This window comes from Panthera onca, chromosome B2 (genome assembly GCF_046562875.1).
Source record: "Panthera onca isolate mPanOnc1 chromosome B2, mPanOnc1 haplotype 2, whole genome shotgun sequence".
NCBI classification, from domain to species: Eukaryota; Metazoa; Chordata; class Mammalia; order Carnivora; family Felidae; genus Panthera; species Panthera onca.
This window is the reverse complement of record NC_138343.1, coordinates 108,779,401-108,805,926: the sequence shown is the minus strand read 5'-3', so window position 1 is coordinate 108,805,926 and position 26,526 is coordinate 108,779,401. Positions and strand designations below refer to the sequence as shown.

Genomic DNA, 26,526 nt, shown 5'->3' with positions numbered 1-26,526 from the left:
TTCTGGAGGGAAAAGGTGTTGTTGGACTTAGGACATTCAAAGAATTGAGGGAAACAGGCTCTCTTTGGCTTCAGCCTGGTCCTTAGGAGTGCGCTGGCTGGTTTGTTTCACTTCTGGGCTGTGCCCACTGCTTAAATCCAGTGCTGACAATTGTGGCAATGAGCTCATTTTCTCTTGATCCTTAACTTAGTGAGGACCTGGTGTTCTCTCCACATTGACTTTGTCCCAGCTTGGCACTCCTTAGTGCTGTCTAAACTTCTAAACTCCAGTCAGAGTGTTCTGTTCTTCAATCTCCAGCTCTGAGAGCCCTCATCCTTACACAGCAGCCACTCCTGACAAGCTCCCAGCTAGAATTCAGAGTTGTGGCCAAGTTTACTTGGCATGGTCTGCTTCTGGTTCTGGGAGGTGGGTCTCCTTACAGAGTTCCAAAGATAGAGAAGAAACAGGTCTCCTGCATTTGAAATTTACCCAAGTTACTTGGCTTCTCTGGAAAAGAGATTAGAGAAGGTAGATAGATCAAGATCCACGTGTTTTGCTTCCCACATTTCCTCTCTCCCTCTTCTTTCTTTTTGACACACCCCCACCCCCATACTGAAAGGGAAGGGCTTCCCTTTTACTTCTTCCATATCATATTCTCCTTCTACAACAAGACTGCAAGACATCCTAGCCATTATAGGTAGGAGAAAAAATTTTTTCTCTATGTGGGAGAAATCCTATGATCTGATCTATCAGATTGGAGGGTTTGGGTTATTAAATGTGCACCTAATATTTTTTTGATTAACATTCATTATTTGCATTATTTAGACCTTTAAATAAAGATGAGCTGAGTCATATAGTAAAATAAGAGCACCTTCCCTTTCCACAGAACTTGTTTTCTCTGCTAGCAATTATTTTGCTTTATTGTTTTTCTCAGAGTTCTAGGTACTTCTTTGTAATTCAGCCATTTATCAGTCTAAGTTTCATCAGGAAAAAAAAAAACCACATTCAGTACAATAAAGGGAGTGTAATGCATGGGATTGGAATGCAGGAAGAAGCTGAGAAGCTAAAAGAGCGCAGTGAAGTAACTAAAAAAATTAGCAACAGCAGTAAGTTACTAGCACCTCTAGGCTAGAGAGAAAAAAAAAGGTGGTATTGCTGCACCACAGGGTCTAAAGCCATGGCTTCCATGTCCAGGGAGATCTGGAACCAAAAAGGAAACACCAATATTGCTAAAGAAGCTGCCCAAAATAGAGAAGGAAGAAAATAAGTCATCTGATTTTTCTTTCCTTTCCTTTAAACTGTCACCAGTGGCTTCAGTCATAAGCTTGTTGCTATGGTCTGAATGTTCTTGTCCCTATACCATTCATATGTTAAAATCCTAGTTCTCTATGTGATGATATTAGCAGAGGGGGGTGCTTTGGAAAGTGGGTATGCCATGGGGCTGGAGACCTCATGAATGAAATTAATACCCTTATAAAAGAAGTCCAAGAGAGCTTCATTGTCCCTTCCGCCATGTGAAGGTAGAGAAGTTTATGGCCCCCCCAAAGGGCCCTCATTGAACGATGCTATCACCCTGCTCTTAAAGTTCTAGCCTGCAGAACTGTGAGAAATAAATGTCTTCTGTTTATAAACCACCCAGTCTGTGTTATCTTGCTATTGCAGCCTGAATAGACTAAGACACATGGTAACATAGAGGCCTGGGAAAGAGAATCTTCAGGGGTCATCCCTCTTGAGATATGGAGTAAAGCAGGAGAATGGCAAAGAATTCCTCAGAGAGCAAGCAGGACCAGGAGGGGCACAAACCAGTTTTCTAAAATTCCTCTCAGGATTTTCCGATGCACTGGAGGCTCTAGCCCCTTTGGGAAGCAATCTGTCTTGGAGGTTTCTGAAGTCTCTGACCAGCTCTAATTGGATTGGATATTGACTAGGCTTGCTTCCCAGGTGATCCTGGGATCACCCTTCACCTGAGGATTCCCTTTGTCTCTCTCCCAAGCTGGATTTTCTATTTTACATAACCTCATCTTTGTCTTTCTAGGTTCATCTGTTCAATTGTTGAAATATATTTTCTAGTAGGTTCCTGAGAAATGGTACCCAGGAAGTAAATTTTGAGATCTTTTATGCTAGAAAATACCTAAATATCTTTATTTTATTCTCATTCTTGATAGTTTGACTATTTATGGTATCCTAGGTAATAATTCCATACGTAACACAATACGTACGTTCTAAGTGAAAATTAGAAGTGGAATTAGAATTTTAGAATTAGAATTTTGAAGGCATTATTCCATTGCCTTTTATCCTCTACTGGCTATTGAGAAGGCTGAAGCCATTATTTTTCTTGTGTGTGTGTGTGTGTGTGTGTGGTGTATGTTATTTTGATTCTTGAAACAGGTAATACGTGCATGGTCCAAAATTCAGAAGCAACAAAATGCTAACCAAGAAAATGAAAGAAGTCTTCAGCTACCCCCATGTTCACCTTAGTCTATGCTTTCTAACTGATTAAGTTCTTCTTTCCAGATTATTTCTTAATTCAGGCAGAAAACCCAGCAGACAAAGCAATCCCTAATGAAACCAAAACTACTCCCTCAAGCAATAGGGACTGCCCTGAGACAGGAAGATCCCACATGATTGACCCCAAGACAATGATGGACTTGACCTTTACTGCCCAGTTGAATGAAACAGTAGACCTTTGTCCCACATTTTCCTCACACAAGTCTAGAAGTACTTTTGGCACTTTGGAGACAGACTTTGAGACGTTAGTCCTCTATCTTCCTGGTGTTGGCCCCACTGAAATAAATTCCTCTTTTGTTTCACTACCACTCATATTCTCTGCCTTTGGATTTTTGTCAGTGTCAAGTGGCCCAACCTAGTCTGTTTGGGACCCCTGGAGCTCCTGCACTCCTGTGACCTGGTTACAAAAAGTCTTTCTCACATTCCTTTCTCCCAGTCAACTGATTTTCCACCCTCAGAGTTGCAAGCACTATTACCAGCTTCTTATGATTTCCAACTTTTGAAGATATTCTATGTACATCTATATTTGGGCATCAATTCATCAACAGTGATTCATCATCATTCATCTTCATTTGCACAGATTGTGTGTGTATGTGTTTTAGACATTGCACTCTGCAGGAATCAGACATCTTTTGCTCTAATATAATGATTCATGTTAACCTAGGTCATTTATTCACTGACATATCATTCAGTCTCTGTCATACATTATCAGCATTCTAGATCTTATCAACAAAAGCAATGGTTCCATTATTTTCAAAATGTTATCTGTTCACCGTGGAGAGAAGAGTTGATGCACAAACCTTCACATATTCTTGGTTTCATTCTTTTGAACATGCCATATACCTTCTCTTTCTGGTACATCTTTACTCCCTTTCAGTATTACCTAGGAATTCTCTTCACTTTTCTTATTTGTTCTGTCTCATGTATTCTTATTGGTTTAATTCCTCTCATGATTTGAAATATATACAGTAAAACCTTGTTTTGTGAGCATAATTCATTCCAGAAACATGCTTGTAATCCAAAGCACTTGTCTATCAAAGAGAATTTCCTCATAAGAAATAATAGAAACTCAAGATAGTTTGTTCCACAACACAAAAATAGTCATATAAAAATGATCACAATACTGTAATATAATACAAAATAATAAAGAAAATGCAAAATATAAAGAAAAATGAACAAATTAACTTGCACTTACCTTTGGAAACCTTCAGGGCTGGTGTGAGGGAGACAAGAGAGAGGAGGGTTATTGTGTAGGATGACTTTCACTATCATTAACGGAATCACTGCTATCTATTGGCTTAATGGAGTCTTTCTTTTTTTTTTTTAATAAATATTTTTATTTATTTTTGAAGGAGAGAGAAACAGAGCATGAGTGGGGGAAGACCAGAGAGAGAGGGAGACACAGAATTCGAAGCAGGCTCTAGGCTCTGAGCTGTCAGCACAGAGCCCTATGCGGGGCTCTAACTCATGAACTGTGAGATCATGACCTAAGCCAAAGTCGGGGGTAGCTTAACTTCCTGAGCCACCCAGGTGCCCCAGGTCTTTTTCTTTTCATGCAACTTTAACAAGGTACCTATCCAATGACCTAGAATGAAGCAAAACATTCCTAAGCTTACTCTTGTATGGAAAAGCAAAGGACTGTCCATAGGTGCTTTGAAGTGACAAAAACTACACTAGTGCCAGTTGTGGGCACCTTCCAGTGTTCTGAAAAATAACTGATTTCTGCCAAACACCTTTGCCTGAGATGGAGCATCTGAACATGGGAGACAATCACCCACAATCCCGCAGAGAGAGAGAGAGAGAGAGAGAAGAACCATTGGCTCAATTGTGATCATGTGATGTTCAGTGTCATGTACTACTCATATTGCAAAACATTGCACATTTATCAAGTTAAAACTTATTGGAGGAGCACCTGGGTGGCTCAGTCGGTTAACCTACCCCCGACTTCGGCTCAGGTCATGATCTCACAGTTCATGGTTGGAGCCCCGCATCGGGCTCTGTGCTGACAGCTCAGAGCCTGGAGCCTACTTCAGATTCTGTGTGTGTCTCTCTCTCTGCCCCTCACCTGCTCATGCTCTGTCTCTCTCTGTCTCAAAAATAAATAAAAACATTTAAAAAAATTAAAAAAAAAACTTATTGGAAATGTTTGCTCATCTTGCAGAACACTTGCAGAGCAAGTTACTTGCAATCCCAGGTTTTACTGTATTCATATTCCTGTTTCTAGCACAGAGCTTCTAAAACCCTTGGAATTTCCTGGGAAGAGAGCCATCAAGGTGTCCTTTGTTATGTTAATGAGATAATGTTTGGAAAGCTCTAAGGTGGCCCTGGTCGCCACTGGAGCCAACCATGTGATAAGAGAGATGGAACTTTCAGCAACCCCTCCCCTGAACCTCCACCCCCACAAGGGGAGAGGATCTGAAGGTTGAATCAATCATCAATGGCCAATGATTTTATCAATCATGCCTAGATAGTGAAGCCACTTAAAACTCCAAAGGACAGGGTTCAGAGAGCTTCTGGGTTGGTGAAGACATGTCAATGCAGGGAGAGTGGCATGCCCAGAAAGATCATGGAAGGTCCTTGCCCTTTCCCCATATGTCCTCCTATGCATCTCCACCTGGCTGTTCCAGAATTATGTCCTTTAAAAAAAAAAACAAAAACTGGTAATCTAGTAAGAAAAAATATTTCTCTGAGTTCTCTGAGCTGCTCTAGCAAATTAATCATACTCAAAGAGGGAGTCTTTGGAACCTCCATTCTATAGCCAGTTGGTCAGAAGCACAGGTGTAATTAGGACTTGTGATTGGCAATGAAGTGAGGGTGAAAGGGCCTGCAGGAGGGTGACCTCACCTGAAGTGGGGCTTGTGCTCACCCAGTGTGGGACTTGAATTCGTGAACTCACATGAACTGTGAGATCGTGACCTGAGCTGAAGTCAGATGCTTAACAGACTGAGCCACCCATGCATCCCAATCTTTATCAATTTATTCTTTGTTTTACCTTCTAAGGATGGCTTCAATATTATTTTTTCAGTTCTTCTGATGAGTTTTTTAAAATAAATTTTACTGTCATATTTCTAATTCCCTGTCTGAATAGTTGTTTATAATATAGTCCTGTTCTGTGTCTGCAATATTATTTCTTTTCTCTCAAAGGAGATTTATAATAGTATTTTGGGAAAGGAGGGTTTTTTTTTTCCCTCTGTTTGCTATAATTTTTTTTTTTTTTTTCTGTTTGTTTTAAGTCTTTCCTATTAGAAGCCTTCCTATTAGAGGTTTTTCCCAGATCCTTGGTCAGGTAAATAAGAGCATAGAATTGCAAAGCTGACTGGAAACTGAGCACATGTCTGGGGCTTATGAACTCTTAAGTCTCTAAATGTTGAGAGATTTGTTGTAGGGACTGGACCTAAATAATTGTGGGAGGAGCTATAGTAGTGGACTATAAGGGGGTCCTGGAAATGAAGGACTGGTGGATCAGGGAAGTCACTAGCACGTTCTTCTTCAGGCACTGAGAAACACAGAGAAGTTGGGATTTGTAGGGGAATCTAGGAAACCACGCACATCCAGCCATCAGAGCGAGACTACGACCAGGAACTCAAAAAAAGGCCTGTGGGAAACTATTACCTCTGGACTGTTTCTGTAGGTTTGCTGCCAGGTGTCTGGTAGTAAGCCTAGGAATGCTATTTGTTACCAGGGCCTACAGCTGAGAAGTGCTAGACATGGAGTTAAGGAAAGGAGAGACGAGCTGGAATCTATAGAGGATGGTTTTAGGCAACATGCTTGAGCAATAGAAACTTGAACAAGGCAAAAGGGCCCACAGAGACCAATGAGCTGCAAACAGGCTCATCAGCAACCCACCTTAAAACAGCCTTAGGCCCTACTGGCCAATTACAACCAGGCACAGTTCCTAAGATTACCAAAAAATGGAAAATTCCATATGTCTCCATACTCCTTCATTCTGTCCTCTGTGGTCCCTCACCACTGCTTCCTCATAGACAATCTCTCCTTTGTTGTCTTGCCAGCTGTTCCCTTGTGGTATATTCAGTAAACTTCTATCTCTTTTGTTCTGCCTTGGATGAATTCTTACACAGCTCGTGCTGCTGGCTTCCACCAATTGGGATGCCCCACATTTGGTGGCCCCCTAGTGACCCGAGCACCTCACAGAACTGATCAGGAACTTTGTACTTTCTGGCATGATATTTAGCTGTGATTATTCAGAGAGTAATGACCACTGCTTAACTTTCATCCTCAAATTTCATCCAAGTTTTTCTCCTGGCCAGTTCTAACTCAGAACCACACAGGGAAGGGGAAATGTAGCTCCCAACTTAGCTAACCTGGCAATAGAACAACATAGCATAAGGACTGTGAGTTTAATTGTAGGATCTGTCTGAGAAGTTTGTTCTCTCTTTTGGGGCTGGTCCAGTTCCGAGAGAAGACTATTCATTTCTGGCAAAAAGGGTGACTTTCTAGGTGTCTGTGTCTGGTAGCCTTGAGTGTGAAAGTATTTATGTAATATCTTTGTTTTGAGTATGCTTTTTCCTTCCTCAACACTGGTTTCCAAGTCTAGGGTCCTCTGTTTATTTCTTCCGAGAATATATCCCTAAGTTGTAGCTGGGATCATTTCTAGTGGTATCTGTGATTGCTGATCTGTGAGCTTTGAGGCAATTCTGTGACTTAAACCAGGTTCTTCTCTTGGCTCTTAGTTTCCCACACTGCTAGTTTAAGATTAATTTTTCTGAGGTCTGCTGAGTCATTTCCTACTTATCTATTTGCTTGCTATAACTTATAAAGTAATATAGCTATTAGCTTTGCATCTATTCTCCCTTTTGTGAGTTTATGCTTTTAAAAATTCTTTATTATCAGTTTAGTGTGGCTTAAAAAGGGAACAGAGATAGAATCATGTGTTCAGTGTGTCACTGACTAGGAGTTCACACAAATTTATTTTATCTATTCGGAATTAAAAGTGATTGGTTAAAAAAACTCATATTGTTCGTGGTGGGAGTATTCAGATAGAGAGAGAAAGTAGCTTGAGCACATATTCTGGATTTTGTTTCTCATTACCTACTCTACCTATGGAATAATAAAACAATCAGATCTGTGAGTTTACCAAGTCAAGAAGATGCATTGGAGGTCACTGTGTGTGTGTGTGTGTGTGTGTGTGTTTTAAGTTATAGCAAAGCAGATTTTATTTTATCTTTTATTTTTTTTAATGTTTATTTATTTATTTTTTGAGAGAGAGAGAGAGAGAGAGCAAGCGGGGAGGGGCAGAGAGAGAGGTGAGAGAAGTTTCAAGCAGACTCCACGCTTTCACCACAGAGCTTGATGTGGTGCTCAAACTCACAAACTGTGACATCATGATCTGAACTGAAACCAAGAGTCAGACGCTTAACCAGCTGAGCCACCCAGGCACCCCTGAGGCCACTGTTTGTATGAGAATCTCATTTATTTCTTTATTCAACATGTATGTTTTGAGCAACTATACTATTTTAGGCATTGTTTTAGGTGATGAGAATACAGCAATAACAAATAGGAAAAACCTTGCTCTTACCGAGTTTATATTCTAGTAGACAGAGACAGATAATAAGAAAAATAAGGTGACTGCTACAAAGAAAAATAAAATAGGTTAAGAGGACAGAGGAATGAGTTTTTGCTATTTTACATAGAGTGAACAGGGAAGGCCCCTCTGGGAAGTCACATTTGATCAGAAAGCTGAAGAAAGTAAGATAAGTGGGGAAAGAGACTTCCAGGCAGGTAGATCAGGGCTGTAGGACACCCGGATGTCAGATATTGGTCCAGAGTCTCTCAGATAAATTACATTGGCAAGGTTGTGATTGTTGGTGGGTTTGAGGGGAGAGGCTTCTTTTTTTTTTTTTTAATTTTTTTTTTTTCTAACGTTTATTTATTTTTGAGACAGAGAGAGAGAGCATGAATGGGGGAGGGTCAGAGAGAGAGGGAGACACAGAATCTGAAACAGGCTCCAGGCTCTGAGCTGTCAGCACAGAGCCCGATGCGGGGCTCAAACTCATGGACTGCGAGATCATGACATGAGCCAAAGTCGGATGCTTAACCTACTGAGCCACCCAGGCGCCCCAAGGGGAGAGGTTTCTTAATGGGATCACTTGTCAGTTCCTTCTTCAGTCACACCTATGCTTCAGAGGTGCAGGACTGTCCAGAGAGTTTAGGTGAGGAATTCATTCTTCTTAGTGTTAGGCAAGAGCTGAGGAAGGCAGCTCTTCAATGGCAGAAGAGATGGCCCATATCTCTTCAAGGCTTGGTGTAAAGTCCAGTATTTCAAGCAAAGTTGTGAATTCTCTTGAGGAAGGCTATGTTTCCAATGGCCTATGGGCCTGGAAGGAAATAAGCTGAACCCAGTAATCTTGGAAACAACCACTGGGCTGATTTGTTCACCGTCCCTGTGTTTGAAAGAGACCAGACAGCAAAGGTGCCCTTTCTTCTGCCTCAGAAGAGAGCTAGCATTAAAACAAACAAAAAACCTGGCTTGTCAGAAAAGATGAAGAAACCAACAAACTGCTGTACCTTTTATTAATTGCTAGTTGTTGTTTTTTTTTTTTTTTTTTTTTTTTTTTTTTCTGTTTGAAGGAGCCTAACAGATGGCTGAACAGCTGAGGAGGATCAAATAAAGGGGAAGTGCTAATTGTTAAGTAGATTCAGTGATCACAAAGGTGAAGACCAAGATAAAACCCGATGGCTCTCATTGGACTAAAAGTAATGGAAGAGGCAGAATGAACCTTTAAAAAGAAAGCAAATAAGGACAAAATGATAGGACACACACACACAATTTTCTAGAGTTGTGAATCATATTTTAAAAAAAGTCTCACTAGACTAACTGAAAACAAAAGAATGGTTCCTGCTGATAAATAAATTAGTAGTGGGTGGGGTGCCCGGGTGGGGTGGCTCAGTCAGTTAAGCGTCCGACTTCAGCTTAGGTCATGATCTCATGGCTCCCGGGTTTGAGCCCTGAGTCGGGCTCTGTGCTGACAGCTCAGAGTCTGGAGGTGCTCGGGCGTGCTCTCTCTCTCTCCAAATATAAATAAACATTAAAAAATTAGTAGTTTGAGAGATTAAGTAAAAAAAAAATAACATTAAAAAAACCCAAAAAACAAAAACACATAGAGAGATGGAAATCATGAGGATAAGAGAAAAGGCTTAGAGGACAGTTTCAAGAGTCAGAACAAAATAAAATTGGAGTTCCAGAGAGAGAGAAAGGAATAAGTGGAGAAGTAATAAACAGAAAATTAAATAAAAATTTTGTTTTTACTGATGAAAGACTACACTAGGCTGTGTTAAAAAGAGCATGGCATGATGATATTCTGCATTACAAGAACAAAGGAAGATCTTTCTAGAAAGAAAAAAGAGATTAACAACTAATATCAGGCTTCTGATGTGTAATATTAGAAACTAGCACACAGCACACTAATGACAACAGTCTATTGAAAGGAAAAAAGTGCCATTGAAGAAGTCATTCTCCATTGCACCTGTGGCAACAAATGAAGGGCATTTTGAGCTGGTAAGGATTCAGAAAGCATACAGTTATGTACCCTAACAAAAATACTTTAGGAAGTATTCTAACAAATGATAAATCACAAGAGAGCTTTCAAAATAGGAAAAGACAAAGAAAAAAATAAGGGGGGGGGAGTGATGAATCTTATATAGAGTTACAAATCTTAAGAAATTAGTAATATTGCTTAGGAATTTGTAATAAAATCATGAAGTAAGAACTTTTGAAACATAAGAGACAAATGGTGAGAGAAACTCCAGTTATAGCCTGCAACCCAGGAGGCTAAATTAGAGAAAAATAAAATTGTGACTGGGGTAGGCTGGGTGGAAGAGTAAAATATGCTAAAGGTTTTATTCAGGGCAATGGCTACACTGAGTGAATATAAATTAATTTAAAAGTTTTCATCTTGTTATGGAGGAAGTAGCCATGTAAGGTGAAAGAGATAACTGACATTTTATTTTAATGTAATAATAGAGAAACATAGTTTAATTATGCTTGTTAGGAATGGGAAGGTAAAAAACAGAACTGGTAAGTATAGTAGACCTTATTAGTGAAGAAAGAAGAAAAAAGAGAATGAAAAGATAACTGCTCATGTCAGTGAAAGGAAAAGAAATTAGGGGGAAAATAAAGAGTAAACATGCCACAAAATAAGGCAAAGCAATAAAAAATGACCTGTGAAACTACCAACTTTCACGATTAAAAACCAGGGAATTGTCAGCTTGGGTGAAAAAAAAAAATCTAGCAAAACTTATTTCAAACAAAGAGAAGGGTAAAACAAGGCCCCAGGCAAAATTATACCAGGCAAATAAAAACCAAAAGAAAGCAAATGTGGCAAAATTAAAACAAGAAAACAAGATCAAGTGAAAATTCTAGGCAAATGCATTAAGCTATATAATGATAAAGCAAACAAAAACATATGCACTAAATAATATTATCAATGAAATATACAAAACAGAAACTAGAAATGACAAAAATATATTTTTTTGAATTGAATTATTTGACAGAACTGGGTGCACATAAACTAATATAAATAAGCTTTAGATTTATAGGTAGAAACTTATGCTCAACAGACTACACATTCTCATATCTACAATTGTAGATATTGATCATATACTTCATCAAAACAGAAAATGATGTATTTTTTAGGGGTGCCTGGGTGGTTTATTTGGTTAGGTGTCTGACTTCAGCTCAGGTCACAGTCTCGGGGTTCGTTAGTTTGAGCCCCGCGTCAGGCTCTGTTCTGACAGCTCAGAGCATGAAGCCTGCTTTGGATTCTGGGTCTCTTTCTCTACCCCTCTCCTGCTCACGCTCTGTCTCTCTCTCTCAAAAATAAATAAACACTAAAAAAAAAAAACCCAAAAAACAAAAAAACACGTTAAATCAGAGAAGGCTGCCAGTGCTTGCAAAAGGACCATAAATTAAACTAGACACACACAGTGAGATGTGTACTTTTTTTCCTAATAAACTTCATTTTTTTTTTTAGGAGAGTTTTAGATTTACAGGAAAATTGCAAAGTTAGTACAAGACAATTGCCATATACTTTTCACCCAGTTTTCCCTAATATCAACATCTTAAATTAGTATGGTACATTTATTATAATTAATGAACCAATATTGATACATTACCATTCACCAAAGTCTATACAAATATATAAAGTCTTCATTCAGATTTTCTTAGTTTTTACCAAATGTCCTTTAACTGTTTCAGGGTCTCATTCAGAATACCACATTGCATTTAGTTGTGAAGAGTATTGGTTAGGTATTTTGTAGGATGTCTCTCATTTTTTTTTTTTTTTTTCCTGATATTTTCTTACTAGTTAGACTAGCATTGTGGGCTTTGAGAGGAAGACTACAGGGATAAAGTGCTGTTTTCATTGCCTCATATCAAGGGCATGTACTGTCAACATGACTTAAACTATTGATGTTAACGTTGATTGCCTGGCTGAGGTATTGTTTTTTAGGTTTCTTCACTGCAAAGTTAGTCTTTTTCTTCTTCTTTCCCATATTGTAATTTGTGGAAAGAAGTCACTGTCTATACATAACCCACGCTTAAGGAGTAGGAGTTATGCTGTATTTCCTCAAAAGTAGAGTATCTACATAAATTATTTATAATTCTTCCATATGAGAGGTTTGTCTCTTCTCCATTTATTTATTCAATCATTAGTTTCTATTAGTATGGACTCATAGGCATTTATTTTATATGGACTTTTAATCCAATGCTGCTGTATATTGTTGCTTGTATTGTACCAGTTTTGTTCATTGGGAGCTCCTTCAGTTTGCTTCCATGTCTCTTTGACATATCCCCATCATTGTGAGTTGTTGCTTTATTTTGAGCACTTCCTTACTTTCTAACACTACAAGATGATCTAGTTCATGTTGTGTATTTCCTGCACCAATCCCAGGAACAGCTCTTTATCCAAGGATCCCTCTTTTTTTCTTTTCTTTTTTTAACTGGAGAATGATCCCAGAAACCAGATCTACCTGCTAGATGTGCTCTCTGCTTTTGAAGCATCATTGCTTCTAGACCCCCTTAGCTGATAGAGCAAGGAAATACATATATATATATATATATATATATATATATATATATATATATACTAACCTGTGTATATACATACATACATCTATAAATATTTCTATATGTAACCATCTGAATCCATATTTAATTAAACCTGAATTCATACTGATGTCTCCAGCTTTAATCCTTTACCACATGGATCCTTCTAACCACCTCCACTTGTTTATCTGTAAACCTCACTCCAATGGTAAGATACCTGGCTCCCACTATCTGCCATCTTAGTTTTTCAGTTCTAACACACATGAATAGCAGTATTAGAATTGCTAACCTACACTGCCGTGGAGAAAAAAAAAATTATCAACTAAGTATTGTCCTTATGTACAGATTCTTTTGCCTTTAGTCTGATAGACTCCAGATAGTTCTAGAGTTATTAGGTCAGCACATTTTTGCCTGATCCTCTACACTTGCTTTTCAGTTTGTTAATTTTTGTTTATTTGTTTGTTTATCATATCTCAGATCTATACTATTTTTAAGTTATTTATTTATTTTGAGAGAGAGAGAGAGAGAGAAGGGAAGGGGCAGAGAGAAAGGGAGAAAGAGAATCCCAAGCAGGCTCCATGCTCAGCACAGAGCCCAACAGGGCTCAAACTCACGAACCATGAGATCATGACCTGAGCTGAAATCAAGAGTCATATGCTTAACCGACTGAGCCACCCAGGCGCCCCAGATCTATATTTGCATGGGGTCAATGTTTGGAGAATTTTAGTCACCTGGTTTCTGTACAGTTCTAGGGCTTGTCAAAAATAGAGACACGCCCATTTGGGGTTGGTCTTCTTGTTCAAACAGTTATATCACAAAGAGAAAAATAGTAATAAAGTCCTCAAAATACAGGCATCAGCCAAAAACTTTCATTGTTCCTTTATTCTATCTCAAACACAGTGATAAGCATATCAAGATATTGTTTGCACTGTTCCTGCCCTCTGCTTAAAGGTGGGATTCTTTTTTGTTGTTGGTGTTTATTTATTTTGAGAGAGACAGAGAGCATGCACATACATGGGGGAGGCGCAGAGAGAGGGAGAGAGATGATTCCAAGCAGGCTCCCTGCTGTCAGTATAGAGCCCAATGTGGGGCTCGAAATCATGAACTGTGAGGTCATGAATTGAGCCAAAATTAAGAGTCAGACACTCAACTAACTGAGCCACCCAGGTGCCCCAGAGGTGGGATTCTTTAATTTTTCATGGTTTGGAGTTTTCAGAGATGGGAGTGAATAACAAATGGCTTGCTCAACACCTAGAGCAGAGCCTTTACCAGCAGGACTGGTTTAATGTCAGAAGGGGTAAAGGTGTTCTAATCCCTTTTATTACCTTCTCCAGGGAAGAAAACATATGCCTATGGTGAGACCTACTCATAATCCTCAGGCCTCATATGGGGCACTGAAGCCAAGCTCCTCCTTATCCTTCATAGAAACAGAAAAAACTGGACTGATGCCTCAATAAAGGTGCTTTGAGCTTAGGATTTACACATTGCCAGAAACTCTCTTCCCCAGCAGAGTTAGTGCCTTATTTACTAGGATGGGGCCATGGAACTTGAGAGTTCTTTGAGTAAGAACAACAGACAAAAATCATAGTCCATTAATCTCACCTACTTCTCATGTGGAAGGAAAAAAATCATTACATGGTGGTGGCAGATATTTTGAGTTCCCCAAATGAGATTTTTTTGAAGGTGTCCCATAAGGCATTCATCTCTCCACTCTAAAAAGATCACTTACCAAAAAATCCCACAAAATATTGTCAGAATCACAAACAGCTTTGTGGATGGACTCATCCAAATGTTGAAAGTTCCTGGGTTTTAAATTCAACATTTGAGGAGTCCTCTGGAAGTGCTCAGTAGGATAGTTGGGAAATCAGCCTAGTCTATCTAGGTGATTCTGGGAAGATTCTTTTAAAATGGTTACTAATGCTCTCACTAGTCTCAAAATAGTCCTGTAAATACCATATTTTGAAGTGAGTTAGATTGTTCCATGAGAAAGTCATTTTCTAGGCAATTCCCTATAGAAGTAGTAATTTTATTTCAACACCTACAGAGATAATCCTGGTAATGCCTCAGTACAAGACATCCCCAGGAGAATTATCATTTCAGATAATGAAGGAAAGATTACTCCATGTGTGACCTGTCAGGGTTGTTACCATGGTGATCATTGGATATATTTGTCCATATACTGACCCTATTAGTGCCCTCCTGGGACCATTTCCACATTCCCGTGACACGCATTTCTCTTTAAGATGACAGTGAATTTTAACTGATTATCTGCACCTCTAAGGTTTACATCTATCAACCCTATTATGTCCCTAGAGCAACAATGAAGAAGTATAATATAACTTTTCTCAGGAAGCAACCCAGATTCAACAATAGGATTTGTGTTTATCAGTTTTGCCAAATATATATGGTGTGTGTTAAATAAATTACAATATATAATACATAGTTTATCACCTTTCTCTGCAGACAGCTTCTATCCTTCTGTACCATACCTGAGCAGACTCTAGTGTTCCTAGAAGCCCTTAGTCATATTTTCCCTTATAAATATGAAACAACCTGACACACTACTTTTTCTCTCACTTAAGAAAAACATGCAAAAAAAAGTGACTTTGCTTTTCTTTTTCTTAAGTAAGTCACACCAAGATTTATGTGTGCATTAGTCAGTAGTGGTAACAATGGCAGTTCTATCCAGAAAGCCAGGTAGATGCGTGGATTAGGGTAGAACATAAGCAAAATACAGTACAAAGCACAAAATTTATATTATTGAGAATAAGATTGTTTTGAAATTCATAGTGTGAAAATGATTTCCTTATGTATCCTTTGTTATTGATTATGAAAAGCCTTTATATTCCATTTTTTCCAATCTGAGTGATTACCAGTAATATGTTGTACAGTTTATAGATGAAATATAAACCTTGATTAAAGAGATAGTATAATACAGAGGTTAAGAAGGCAGGCTCTGGGAGTGCTTGGGTGGTTCAGTCGGTTGAGCGTCTGACTTCTGTTCAGGTCATGATCTCACAGTTCATGAGTTCAAGCCCCGCATTGGGCTCTGTGCTGACAGCTCAGGGCCTGGGGCCTGCTTTGGTTCTGTGTCTCCCTCTCTCTCTGCTCCTCCCCTGCTCACACTCTGTCTCTCTCTCAAAAATAAATAAAGATTTTTAAAAATTTAAAAAAAAGAAGGCAGGCTCTGGAACTAGAATGTGTTGTTGTTGCTTTAATTTTAGAGAAAGAGAAGCACAAGCAGGGGAGAGTGGCAGAGGGGGAGAGAGAGAGAGACAGAGAGAGAGAGAGAGAGAGACGGGGGGGCGGGGAAGAGAGAGAGAATCTTAATCAGGCTCCACGCTCAGTGCTCAGTGCAGAGCTTGATGCAGGGCTCAATCCTGCATCATGATCCAGGGATCATGACTTGAGTTGACATCAAGAGTCGGACACTCAACCAACAGACCACTCAAATACCCAAAGATTGGTTTTGAATCCAGCCTTACTAACTACCAAATGGTGTTGTGTGACTCTGAGCATGTTATTTATCTTTTCCTCTTTGGAAAAATAGGAATAGGAATAGGAATAGGAATAGGAATAGGAATAGGAATAGGAAATAGGAATAGGAAAACCTACTTCTACATCACAGAGTTGTAGTGAACATTTCAAATTAATTAATGATGTCAGCTGCTTGGAACAAAGCCTGGGACAGAGTAATCATTTAATAAATGTTAGTAATGCATTATTATGGATATATCATGCCATAATCAGTTTTAACTTGTGTGGTTTTAAATATTACTCATGAACTATTTGGTACTTATAACTAAATAGGAGCTACAGAATATATAGACTTCCTAATCATCTGGTTTAATATGTTACAGCTTATAGCAAAACTTGGAAGAAATTGAAAAATAAGACTAATTTTCTTTGAAATTACAGATTGAGTATCTACCACTAGTGGAGCAGTAATGCATAATCTAAATTATAATCCATGTAAAGCTGGATCTGATAGCTCTCACTCTGAAATCATCCTGAACATGGTATATATAGAAAACAAACATAGAAATAAAAATCATATTACAACATCCCTAAATATTTGGAAAGCAACTTAATTTACCAATGTCTTCTCCAAAGATATAAAAAAAACCTTTCAGTAATAATACACAACAGAATTTCTTTAAATCCTTTTTTTCCACTTATCTTTCTAGAGTCCTGCACCACATGTTAGAGCAGATTGCCCTAAATTGTAATCTTCAGAACTCCTCCAAATATCCCCTTAGAGTGATCCTTAACTTTCTTGCCCTCCTTTTCTTTATTTCTCCCTTTTCCATATTTTTCTTCTGTAATCAACTCTGTCATTTCCAACTAAAGCAATTTAACTAGCCCAAACTCCTTTCAATTCTTCCCTCACCTGGTACCCTGATCTGCACAAAAAAAACCCAAGAATTTAAGAGGCAAAAGAGAATTATTTACAGTGGGCAAGGAAAGAAAGAGGATATGAAAGTATTTTAATATTTTTTCTGCAAAAAATGGAGTTGTAAAACAGGAAAAAATTAGAAGTTATGATAATATGGACATACATTTATGTAAATTTTTAGAATTTATTTTCAACCATTGCTTGCGTTTACATTCACCTGGCAAGATAACTATGAAAAAGTAGCTATCAGCGCAAATCATTCTTCTTTAGACATATGGGAAGCTTTGTAAGACTGAAGTCTATTTTTAGAAAAAATAAAGATCAATTAATTTTAATTAAAAAGTAATAATTCATTACACCTTAAAGTAGTTACATATTAGTGGTGGTATAATTAAGCATGTGTTTTGGATAGTATCCTTTCTTTCCAAAAGTTAAAAATAATCATAAAATTCTGTTGCATCAGAATATTTAGCAGAGTTACCCTTTTTGAATCTTTGAATCACTTTTTGAATCTCTGATCATTTTATTTATTTATTTTTATCATTATTTATTTAAAAAAGTTTACTTATTTTGACAGAGAGTGCACAAGCAGGGGAGAGGAGCAGAGGGAGAGAGAGAGAATCTTACGCAGGCTCCACATAGTGCAGAGCCTGAGGCTGGGCTCAATCCCATGACCCTGGGATCATGACCTGAGCCAAAATTAAGAGTCAGATGGTCAACTAGCTGAGCGACCTGGGCACCCCAACCTCTGATCATTTTATATCTTATTTTGTTGAAACAAAAATGAGAGAATGGGGAACTTAAAGCATTGTCAAATGATTCTTTAAATTCAGTAAGGAAGAATTTCTGCTAATTTGAAACATTCTATCGAACAAGAAAGAAAAAAGGACGGTCAGAACAGCAACACTGAATAGTACTCAGTTCAATAAATCTTATTTATTTTCCAGTGTCTCTGATATAGCTTATTGCTGATATGTTCTTTCATCACGAGAAAGTAGAATCAGGAGTGGATAATTCGATAGAAGATGAAGTTATTACCAAGTGATAAAATGTTTGATTGCTTTATACTACTTACTGCCTAAATACGCCCCCAAATCAGCTTTTAGGTTAGGAATAATTTTTCAAATATGTTACAGATGGTATAATAATTTGAAAAATGGTTTGAGGTTCAAATGAAGATAAACCAGTAGTTGAAAATATGTTTCATGTAACAAGTCTAGGTATTTCATCCTAGGGATGAACTGATACTTAGTTTGGTTCATATTTACAAACAGCTTATTGAAGAATCAAGTACAGTCTCTCAGAGCATTGGTTTGGATATTTAGAAGAAAGTTCTGATCTATGTTGTTATTCATAGGGAGGCATTTTCCTGAAATACATTGATCTTCTGAAATAAAACAGTACACAATCACCAACAGACATATGAAAAGATGATTATCATCACTTATCAGGGAAATACAAATCAAAACTACAATGAGATATCACCTTAAACCTGTCAGAATGGCTAAAATCAACTGTACAAGAAACCATAGGTGTTGGCAAGGATGTGGAGAAAAAGTAAACCTCATGCACTGTTGGTGAGTATGCAAACTGGTACAGCCACTGTGGAAAACAGTATGGAGGTTCCTCAAAAAGTTAAAAAAAGAATTACTTCATGATCTAGCAGTCATACTACTAGGTATTTACTGAAAGAATACAAAAGCACTAATTCAGAGGGATACATGCACCTCTATGATTATAACAGCATTATTTACAATAGCCAAGATATGGAAGCAGCCAAGTGTCTATTTGACTGATGAATGGATAAAGATAGCTATATATATGATGAAATATTACTCAACCATAAAAAAGAATGGAATCTTGCCATTTGCAATTACATGGATGGAGTTAGTATAATGCTAAGTAAGTCAGAGAAACACAAATACCATATGATTTCACTCAAATGTGGGATTTGAGAAAAAGAGGCAAAGGAAAAAAAATAGAGACAACTCAAGAAACAGACTCAATTATAGAGAACAAACTGATGGTTACCAGAGGGATGGGGTGTGGGTTAAATAGGTAATGAAGATGAAGGAATGCACTTGTCGTGATGAGCACTGGGTTAATTATGAAATTTTTGAATCACCATCTTGTACAGCTAATACAATATTAGCTGTACCCGAAGCTAATCTAGCACTGTATGTTTAACTGGAATTAAAATAAAAACTTAAAAATAATAAAGAATTACACAATTAATAGTGACACTCTTTTGAACATTAACCTCATATCTGACTTTTGCTGCACATTATCACACTTTATTCAAAGCCTTAACAGCTAGGTATCAAAAAATATATATTTATCTTGCCTTTTTTTTGCTGTAGAAAATAGTTTAAAGTAGATCTAAGTGTTAGACCGTTGGGAAAAAATTAATCATTTAATTTTTCACTGCATAAACTTCTGTTTCCATCACAACGACATTTTAACAATTTTGCATAGTGAGTATATAAGTAGTGCTTTAACTGTGAGAAGTTGGCCCAGAAAAAAATTAACGTTGTTGAGTGGGAAGACAAATTCTCATTTAAGCACTATTATAAAATCCAAGTGATTTAGAGAAAATTCTGATCCCTTTAGCCTGGTTTTAAGATAATGTTAAGACTCATTCTGCAGGGTTATCCTTAATTCCTGTTACTGACATTTAGCAACTTCTGAAGACATGTGCAGAATATACTTTGTGCTACATTATGGCCCTTACCATAAAAGTGTACACAGGATACAAGTAAAAAATTTTCTATTGGCTGTTTTTTGTACCCATGTGAAATTATTCTTTAGTAATATTTAAGGCCAAGAGAAACAAAGAATTCAACATAAGGTAGAGAGAAGCAACTGCAAGTTCTCAATTGCCAAGATAAATTATGTGTTTTGTTTTTGCAGAAAATTAAATGGCAAGATATGGAGTAATGGGGGCAGGATGCTGGTCACCATTTACTGTTTACTCACAGGTTCCTGAGAGTGTCTGCCCTGTTTTGAACTATGCCATGAAGTAGCTGAGAGCAGAGTACTTTCTTCACTGGGATTCTAATCCTCCTTTAGGTCTATCTAATGTGGTTGAAAAAGAAATAACAAACGTTAAAATTTTTACCATGAATAAGCACTACCTTGATATCAAAAAGTAGGACCAGACTTTTGGTAGACATAGGTTAACTAACAAGCAACAGAAGAACACATAAAATATGTTTTTCTTTTCCATTTGTTTACTAACTTGGAAGGTGAAATATTTCCATATGACTGGTTATTGGACAAGGTAGAGAATTTTAAAGACTCTATCAAAGATATTATGAATTATTAACATTCTTCCCCAACCTGTCTAGTTGAGAAAAACTAATGAAGTATTGGTTGAATAATTATGCAACATTAGGTAGAATCATTTGAGGGAACAAATTTTATTTCACTTTATGCTTGCTTGCTTTCTTAAAAAAAAACAGTTAAAACTAGTGAGTTTAGGTATTTTTTTTTTAGTATTTTTTGCGGGGGTCTTGATTTTTCCGTAAGTGAATAACATTGTATTTTGTCTCTTAAAAGCCCCCTTTTTCCATCCACATGCCATGTGTTTTAGATTTCTTGAATGCAAGAACTTACAATACCACGCAATCATTCTTTCTTTTATGTCTACTGCAGTCAATTGCAGTTATGGTGGGAATCAATGAACATCATTGTTGTGTCTATGTTTTGACATTTGAAATAAAGTGTAAACACACTTCAGAGAAAACTACACAGGAAGCCAGTATGACACCTAAGACATATTAAAGGTAATAAGATTTTGGATTCTATAACTATCTTTGTGGTATGTAAAATTTAAAAATGCTAGGTTTGTCACAGTTTTACTCAAACCACTTCCATGCACTTCCTACCACTTCTTCTTGGAGTAAAAAAAAAAAAAAAAGTTGAGGAAAAAAGACTCAGTGACGACATTTCATATTTTACTGCTAATTAAAATCTTTAGGGTTTATATAGGTTTCTTTGCACAAGTAAAAATATTACTTTAGGCTTTTTATTAAATATATTTTGTTTGGATAAGCAAATCCATAAATATTATTGACTCAAGGAAGGTTAGTTAAAGTTGGCTGACTACCAAGAAACCTTGTAAGACAGCCCAGCCTTGGACAATTTACTGCAGTCTGACTTTCGGGTCTGACACAATGTTTCAGGCTTTAAAATTTTTAATTTTTTTTTTTGTCAATGAGCCCCATTTGAAAAACTAGAAATTCATTCAAAGTGGATCAAGTAAAAATGTCATATATCTACAGGCCACAGGAGAATCTCCTGGAAAGAAATTCATAATGAAGCACCAAACCTGAAGAATGGCAAGTCAAGTATTTTTCTAGTTTTCTTTCTTTATCCGTACTTCCAGGTGTATATTTAAAAATTTTTCCTCTTTGTAGACATACCCTATCTATCTTCTCTCCTTCTCTCCTTGCTTATATTGTTGAAGTCAACTTATTAATTCTCAAAGAGAAATATAAGTCCCAAAGTCCAGTGCCTTGGTTTCTCCCGTAGGTAAACTTCAAGGTATAAAATAATTGGCAGATAGTTTGGTAAGCATGGAATCAGATTGGGTGACTAGGTATGTCTATATAACTTTCCAATAGTGGCCCCTTCTTTGAAATTGTATCCATCTCAGGGCTCTTGTTGAAGTGATGGACTTGGGTGGTCATATTTATATATCATGTGATCCCATCATAGGTAGACAATCCGAATCTAGACCTAATCATTCAGTCTCAATGTTTAGAATTTGAACCAAGGGACACAGACCAAACATTGGTTTCGAAAATGTGCCTACTGGATTCTTCTTGTGAAGTCAGTGCCAGAACTGGCTCTTTGGAGAGCCTGAGCAAACAGCAAGCAGAAGTCATAAGGGAAGAAGAGAAATTAAGAACAATCTGCAAGGAGGAAAATGGAGCAAATACATAAATCTAAGTAGAGAGAAGGATCTTTGTGGTCCTACAGAGTAAAAAACTTATGCAGTAATGACCAGACTTTGAAAGCTGGCTTTGGGTCCTAAATTTGTTTGCTTGAAATTTCCCTGTTGCCTTTGTGTGTTTTCACTTGATCTACTTTTGGTGAATTTCTGTACTTGTAGCAAACATGTCATACACTTACACAAACATATTTTTTATGTTTCAAAGTGAAACATATACATAATTTAAAAGCCAAATAGTAACACAGGGCTTCTAATGAAAAGTAGCAAGTAGACCACTGCTTCATTTCCTCCTCACTCCCAAACAACTTCTCTCCTGAATAAACCACTTTCAACTGTCAGCTTCTTTTAGAATTTACTTCTATATTCCTAAAACTTTTGTTCAAATTCCTATTTCTCATTCTATAAATTTTAGCATTATAAATTGATTTCCTACTGTGAAAGCAGGGGATTTAACTGCCTTTTACCAACTGCCATCCATTCATCTACCATATTTACATCATAATTTCTGGTGAAATCAACTTTCAGTTTTCACATTATGACTCTAGTTATGTATTATTACCGTGCACATATGGCTCACTTCTGAGACATTAATTGTGCAATGGTTACACTTCCTTTTGGAGCTAATAACTGCCTCATTTTGGGGAGGTTTGGACTTTTATATAACTGTCATTAATTTTTCCCCAAACTCTACAACAAAAATCCAAAAAAAGCTAAAAGAAACTTTTGACATAGTTTAAAAAATTAGGAAATCTGTCAGTTTCCTTCAGATCTCAGAAAAATCACTCTATGTTTTCCCAACGCCATTTTTTGGAGAGACTATTTTTTTTCTACATTGAGTATTCTTGGCTCCTTTGCCAAATATTAGTTGACTGTATCATAAGGGTTTATTTCCAGGCTCTTGATTCTGTTCCTCGGGTCTATGTTGTCTATTTTTATGCTAGTACCATGTTGTTTTGATTACTGTATGTTTGTAATATAATTTGAAATCAGGAAGTGTTATGCCTTCAGCTTTATTCATTCTTTTATGACTGCTTTGGCTATTCTTTTGATCCATGAACATGGAGTATCTTTCCATTTGCTCGTGTCTTCAATTTTTTTTTCATCCAAGTCTTACAGTTTTCAGTGTACAGATTTTTTACTTGTGTGCTTAAACTTATCCCTAATTAATTGTTTTTGATGGTATTGTGAATGGGATTTTTTTCTTTATTGCTTTTTCACATGTTTTATTGTTAGCGTATAAGAACACAACTAACTTCTATATATTGATTTTATAGCTTGCAACTTTACCGAATTTCTTCATTAGTTCTAACAGTCTACCAAAAGTGGAGTCTTTAGAATTTTCTAGATATAAAAGATCATATCATCAGCAAACAAAGACAATTTTACTGCCTTTCCAATTTGAATGCCTTCCATTTCTTTTTCTTGTTTGATTGCTCCAGTTAGAACTTCCAGTAGTATGTTGAAGTAGAGTGGTGAGAGTAGGCATTGAAGTACAGTAGTGCAGGCTGGTGACAGAAGACAGGGCCTGATCTGGGCCCACAAACAGTTGTGGGGACCCTGGCTATTGGAGTGCTCTCCCATGTCTGTATAGTCTCCCTTGGGCATGTGCACTGCAGTGCTGTGTGCACTGTGTGCTAATGACAGGTATCAGGTTGGCAATGAACAAGTGCACAGCTGGATGGACTAGCCCCCAAAGCGCGTAAGGTGGTAGAAGTCAGCTGCAGGGGTCTAGGCCACCATCTTGTGGTAGGGCAGCTACAGAGGCCTGGGTTAGATGTCAGTGTGGTTTCCAGGCTCTAGCGGCGGGGGGGGGGGGGTGGGGGGGCTGGCATTAGTGAATACAAATGCCTGTGGGACAAAAGCTAATGAAAACTGCAAAGGGTCCTCCATGGCAGCAGTGCTATTAGTTTCTTCAGTAGTGAAATCTGCTGTCGTAGTCTGCAGAGCAGGTCACTGCGAACCAGTGTCTCCCACTGTGTGGCTACTACTGGTAGCCCCTGCTTTTCTTTCTTGTGCCAGGCTGTGTCTCTAGTTTCTATATGTCTCAGCTTTTTGTGGGCCTGGGAGAGGGGAAGCCTAAACAGGACCTTCATGTGGTGCTCCCAGAGGCTAGGGAGGCTAGATGCTCACCCTCCTTTTCCTTTCCTGGTAAGGGGAACTCCTACTAGCTGGGAAATTTCCTCTTAGCCCTAAGCAATGCTAGCTTGGAGGATGGGATGATGCTGGCAAAACAAGGCTGTCTTCTTTTTCTTCTAGAGTAGTTATTCCCAGTTTTTCTTTGTTTCACTATGTTGCTAAAGTGGACACCAGAACTTCCCCACAGCTGTTTTTGTTTATGGATATCTGTCTAATTGATCTCTTGGAAGATGGAGACTGGGGTCTCACTCCAGACTATCAATCAGTTCTGCTATTCTGATATTTCTCTTTACCATTATCCAAATTATTTCCTCACTTCTCTTCTATGTTCACTAATTAATTCATTCATTCATTGAACAAATATTCCAGAAAGTTATGTGCCAGGCCGTATTATGGGTACTGGAGACTTACATCAAGTCTCTTCTTCTATAGAGCTAAAGTTCCAGTGAGAGAAGCATAACATAAAAAAATGGAGTTGGATGTTAAACCGGACGTTTCTATACAGGCACCAATGTAAAAGAGCTATGACATTCCAAGGAGGAGTATAAAAATCAATATTAAAGTTTTTAGAGGAGAGAATTGAAAAGTTTTTGCATGATCATTCACTGCTCAGGAAATAATCAGATTTTGTAAAAAGTGGAGAGAACTTTGTGAAAATGACTGCGAAAGAGTATTAAATTTATTATTTTAATATAAGGTAGCCAGTAAAAGATCTTTCTTTACTGATATCTATCTGTTTTTATTGATATTTGGGCAGAGAGCTAAAAGCAAGTGAAAGAATCAGCTACATGCGTATTTGAAAGGAAGTGTATTCTAGCCAGGGGGAACCAAAACATAATGGCCTTAGATAAGAGAATGCTTAATGTATTTTAAGAATAGCACGAAAGAGAGGCACCTGGGTGGCTCAGACGGTTAAGCATCCGACTTCAGCTCAGGTCATGATCTCTCGGTCCATGAGTTCGAGCCCCGTGTCGGGCTCTGTGCTGACAGCTCGGAGCCTGGAGCCTGCTTCGGATTCTGTGTCTCCCTCTCTCTCTGACCCTCCCCTGTTCATTCTCTGTCTCTCTCTGTCTCAAAAATAAACGTTAAAAAAAAAAAAAAAAAAAAAGAATAGCACGAAAGCCTGTAGGTATCAGAGTGACTAGGGGAGGATGGAGGCGAACAAGATGGAGATGAAATCAGAGAGGGAATTGATGGTGTCTTGGCTTGGGATGGTGTCACTGGACATGGTAAGAAGTGGACAGATTGTGCACTTGCTTGATAGTGGAGTTGGCAGCATTTCCTGATATCCTGACTATGGTACGTAACCAAATAAAGGAGTCAAGGATGATTTCAAAATTTTAGGCTGAGCAACTGAAAATGAGGGTGGGTCACTTACTCAGATGGGGGAGAGACTCAGGAAGTAAGAGAGGCAGAGCATCTTCAAATGTTGGATTTGGAAATGTTAAATTGTGAGAGTACAGTTATCTACCTGAATGGAAATGTTCAATGGGCAGTTGTATATAAGAATCCACAGTTCAAGTGAAATGTCAGGGCTGGAGATAAAAGCTAGAGAGTCATCATAGTATACTTGGTATTTTAAAGTCATGGATCATTAAGTCTCTGTAGGTACAGATGCCTGAGTGTGGTGAGCTCTATCTTCTGACTCATTCCACTCTTCCTCTTCTTTTTTTATTTAATTTTTCAATTTCTTTTTTTTTTTTTGAGAGAAAGAGAGAGAGAGAGAGAGCGAGCATGAGTGGGGAAGGTACAGAGGGAAGGAGACAAAGAATAAGAAGCAGGATCCAGGCTCTGACTGTCAGCACACAGCCCAAAGCAGGGCTCGAACCCACAAACTGTGAGATCATGACCTGAGCCGAAGTTGGATGCTTAACAAACTGAGCCACCCAGGCATCCCTAAAAACTTTTATTTTTAAGTAATCTCTAGATCCAACATGGGGCTTGAACTCACAACCCCAAGATCAAGAGTCACATGCTCTACCGATTGAGCCAGCCAGGTGCCCCCTTCAATTAAACTTTTAATTAAGTTGATATTTTATCCCTAGCTATTTGACCCCTATGTGTACCTCTCAGTTCTGGTCTTGGGTGGGAAAGGGGATTACTGTTTATTGGGGTCCAAGTACCACTGACTTTTAAAAGGGCATTCTGTTTATAAAATGAAAGTATAAATATACATTAATAAAAATCAAATAGTATAGTGGGACTTATAACCAAAAGCAAGCCTTTCCACCTCATTGCTGCGCCAAGTCCATTCCAGTTTCAACTTCTCAGAGGCAACCATATTCAAATGTTTGTTTTTAATTGTCCTGATAATTTTCTCATTGATTCAGTATAACACAACCATGCCATTATTTTACCAACTTATCAATGTTAGAGATAATACATTGGCTTCTTTCTTCTATTGTGCATCAGGATTTAGTGTACTTCTACTATTCCTGTACTAAAGTTTTGTTAGGTCTAGCATTATATATACTAATATCACAATAA

At 37.8% G+C, this 26,526-nt stretch overlaps 1 long non-coding RNA gene across 2 annotated transcripts in view; it reads right to left on the bottom strand.

Moving 5' to 3' along the window:
- The window catches only part of LOC132667583 (uncharacterized), a 47,316-nt gene that overhangs the window by 11,051 nt on the left and 9,739 nt on the right, over positions 1-26,526 (bottom strand). The window contains exon 4 of one of the 2 annotated variants that reach the window (XR_009605245.2): positions 19,923-20,021. The exons of the other annotated variant lie outside the window; for it this stretch is intronic. This is a non-coding gene — a long non-coding RNA (uncharacterized LOC132667583). The remainder of the gene's footprint in view (positions 1-19,922; positions 20,022-26,526) is intronic. 2 annotated transcript variants of the gene reach the window in all.